We start from the raw sequence: 4,247 nt of genomic DNA, 5'->3' as shown, positions 1-4,247 counted from the left end.
AGTGACGCATCCCTACTTGGGTTGGGTCGCGTATTGATGCAAGAAGGTCGAGTCGTGGCCTATGCGTCGAGACAATTGAAGCCACACGAGAGGAATTATCCGACCCATGATCTCGAACTAGCTGCCATCGTGTTTGCTTTAAAAATATGGCGACATTATCTGTTTGGTGAGAAGTGCCATGTATTTTCGGATCACAAAAGTCTCAAATATTTGATGACTCAACGAGACTTGAATCTGCGACAAAGACGTTGGCTTGAGTTGTTGAAAGATTACGAGCTTGTCATTGATTACCACCCGGGAAAGGCTAACGTGGTTGCGGACGCCTTAAGCCGGAAGTCATTGTTTGCTTTACGAGCGATGAATGTGCATTTGTCTGTTCTACCAGACAGTGTGTTAGTAGCTGAATTAAAAGCTAAACCATTATTGACTCACCAAATTCGTGAAGCTCAGAAAGTCGATGATGAATTGGTTGCAAAACGGGCTAAGTGTTTTCCGAACGAGGAATCGGAGTTTCAAATTGATGATGATGATTGTTTGAGGATCAGAAATCGTTTGTGTGTTCCAAGGAATTCGGAACTCATTTCGATGATTCTGAACGAAGCCCATTGTTGCCGAATGTCAATTCACCCGGGGAGTATGAAAATGTACAACGATTTGAAACGTCAATTTTGGTGGCATGGTATGAAACGGGACATCTCCGACTTTGTTTCGAGATGTTTAATATGTCAACAAGTGAAAGCGGAACATCAAGTGCTTTCAGGATTACTCCAGCCGATCATGATACCCGAGTGGAAATGGGATCGAGTCACAATGGACTTTGTGTCCGGACTGCCCTTGTCAGCAAGTAAGAAGGATGCGATATGGGTTATTGTTGATAGACTGACTAAGTCGGCTCATTTCATCCCCGTACGTACGGATTTTTCATTGGATAAACTAGCTGAATTGTACGTTTATCAAATTGTGAGATTATACGGGGTACCTGTTTCTATCGTGTCGGATAGAGATCCGAGATTCACCTCACGATTTTGGAAGAAATTGCAAGAAGCTCTGGGTACTAAGCTGCATTTTAGCACTGCTTTTCACCCCCAAACCGATGGTCAATCCGAGCGGATAATTCAGATACTTGAGGATATGTTGAGATGTTGCATCCTCGAGTTCAGTAGTTCATGGGAACGGTAGTTACCTTTGATTGAATTCGCTTACAACAATAGTTTTCAATCAAGTATTAAGATGGCACCTTATGAGGCTTTGTACGGTCGTAAATGCCGTACACCATTGTTTTGGACCGAGCTCGGTGAAAGCAAAATTTTCGGAGTTGATTTGATTAGAGATGCTGAACAGAAAGTAAAGGTAATCCGTGAAAGTCTGAAGGTATCCACGGATCGTCAGAAATCGTACGCAGATTTGAAACGAAAAGACATCGAGTATCAGGTGGGAGACAAAGTGTTCCTTAAGGTTTCACCTTGGAAAAAGATACTCAGGTTCGGCTGTAAGGGCAAGTTGAGCCCAAGATTCATTGGGCCGTACGAAATCTCCGAACGAGTTGGTCCGGTTGCGTATAGATTGATTTTGCCCCCGGAGCTTGAAAAGATTCATGACGTCTTTCATGTTTCGATGCTTCGACGCTATCGATCTGATCCATTGCACATAATTAGCCCATCGGAGGTTGAAATTCAAGTCGACATGAGCTATGAAGAAGAACCGATGCGTATCCTAGCTCGTGAAGTGAAGGAGTTGCGAAACAAAAGAGTTCCGCTAGTAAAGGTGTTATGGCTCAAACTCGGGATCGAGGAAGCTACTTGGGAGACCGAGAGCTCGATGAAAGAACGATACCCAAACCTATTTACCGGTAAGATTTTCGGGGACGAAAATTTCTTAAGTGGGGGAGAGTTGTGACAGCCCAAAGTTGACCCTAGTCGGGAAGTGGTTTCGGGACCGCTAAACCGAGTCACCGAAATGTTTGAATGTGATACTTATTGTGTAGAATATGTAATTATGAGTGTGAAAATTTCAAGCTTCAATTGGGTTGATTTCATGTGAATTTAGTCAATAGGACTTATGTGAGAAAATTCTAAAATGTGATAGGTCAATGTGTGAGGACCTACTAGTGCATGTGGACAAAGGGGGGACTTGCATGTCAAATTCCCCCCCTAATGAGTAGTGGCCGGCCATGACAAGGAAGGATGGGCAAAACATGTCATGAAACATGTTTTGTTAGTGGAAGAATAAAATAAGGAGTATGGGTAATAAAGAAATGGAAAACAAAAGAAAAAAAAATGTGTGTGTGGTGTTTGTCCCCCCATTGCCGTGAGCTAAACAAGAGAAAGGGGGAATTTTGTTCATCCTTTTCTCATCTTCATGCTTGCCAAAAACTAGAAAGAAAAACAAAGAAAAATTTTCTCATCCTTTGGTTCATCCTTGGCCAAAAATTTTAAGGAGGAAAGAAGAAGAAAGGTGAAGAGATTCGGCCATGCATGTAGCTAGGCTAAGGTATGTTTGATGATGTTCCATGAGAGGCATGCATGTTTTAGTTGTTAGCTTGAGTTCTACCTAACCCATGGTCTAAATCTTGCTATGTGATGGAAATGGCACTTGACCATGGATGAATCATTCTTGGTTGATGTTTGATGTTGTGGTGATGAGGCATGAGGATGAGTTAAGATTCGGCCTAGGTGGAGATTGTGTTAATGCCATTGCATGCAAAATATGAAGCTTGTTAATGATGCATGTGATGATGGCTTGATGATTCTTGAACCTCCTTTTTAGCATTTTTTTTGTTGTGTGAGCACATATGTGCATTGGTTGCTAAATGGAGAAGAATCGGCTAGCAAGATGTGTGCTAAGGCCGAATGTAACTTTGCATGTTAATGAGCAATGCATGTGTTAAATTGATGAAAAGGGGGAGGATGCTTTACTAGTGTGTACATGTGTGTATTAAGTGTTGAAATCGACCCCAAAAATGGACATGCATATTCGGCCAAGGGCAAGAAATTAGCTAATATGTTGTGTTGATGCATGATTTTTGCATGTATGAGACTTTAATGTCTAATGTATAAATATGGGCTAAGTGCCTTGTGTTCATCTTTTGATGCCTAAATGATGAAATCAATTTATTTGTTTGATTAAGCTCAAGAGCAAAGGGGAAATAAAACCGATAAAGGGAAGGAAAAGTGGTTGAATACTAGCGGAATCGTTCGACAACACCCGAGGTAAGTTCTTGAGTAAGAGAGCTTAAATTTCGATGATATTAAATCATGCTCTATGTGTGGCTATTGAGCCGAATGTGCAAGGACAATATGTGCCTTGTGTTTGAGTTTCGTAAACGAAAATGAAATATGAATGTGCTATGAATTATTGTTAGATGTGCATGATTAATTGAATGCTGTCCGGGCTAAGTCCCGAAGGCTTTGTGCTAAGTGAATATATCCGGATTAAGATCCGAAGGCCTTTGTGCGAGATACTAAATCCGGGTTAAGTCCGAGGCTCGTGCGAGTATTAAATCCGGGTTAAGTCCGAAGGCATTCGTGCGAGTTATTAATCGGTTAAGTCCGAAGGATCGTGCGGTTGTAATCCGGGTTATGTCCGAAGCATTGTGTGAGTTACTAAACCGGGCTATGTCCGAAGGCATTGAACGAGGAGCTAATCGGTTAAATCCGAGGTACGTGATGTATGAATGAGCTTGCTGTAAAATCCAGCGAACTCGAAAAAACCAAAGGGATATTACGTAGGTTGAATTAATCGAGCCTTACAATAAATGTCGCTCAGTTGATAAAGAGCTACCGGCCTTGCAAGTAGTTATGTATGTACATAAGGGTTGTTAATGTTGTGAAGCAAGTTTGATATCGGTAATTGCGTATTATGAATTATTCCGTTTAGCTAAATGTGTGCTATTCTTTGTGCATGCTGGAATTCCTTGCTCAAACTTACTAGCATAAATTGCTTACTCGTTACATGCTCCTCTGTTTTATAGATTTTTGGTTCTCCAGCTATCGACTCGGGATCTTGAAGTCGATGTCGCCCACACTATCAAGCTCTTTTGGGTACTATTTTGGTTGATTTGTTATGGCATGTATAGGACTACCCATTGTTGTCTTTCGATACTTTATGAAATGTATAAGTGTACAGCCATGCGAAAATGGCTTGTAGAAGTGGGTATGGCATTAGACCATTCGTATTTTGAATGTATAGATGGTTCATGATGTACTATGTTGGAGGGTGTGACATGATCCCACTGAATGGCTAGTATG

This window comes from Gossypium hirsutum, chromosome A07 (assembly GCF_007990345.1).
Source record: "Gossypium hirsutum isolate 1008001.06 chromosome A07, Gossypium_hirsutum_v2.1, whole genome shotgun sequence".
NCBI lineage: Eukaryota > Viridiplantae > Streptophyta > Magnoliopsida > Malvales > Malvaceae > Gossypium > Gossypium hirsutum.
Note: the sequence above shows the minus strand (reverse complement) of the source record.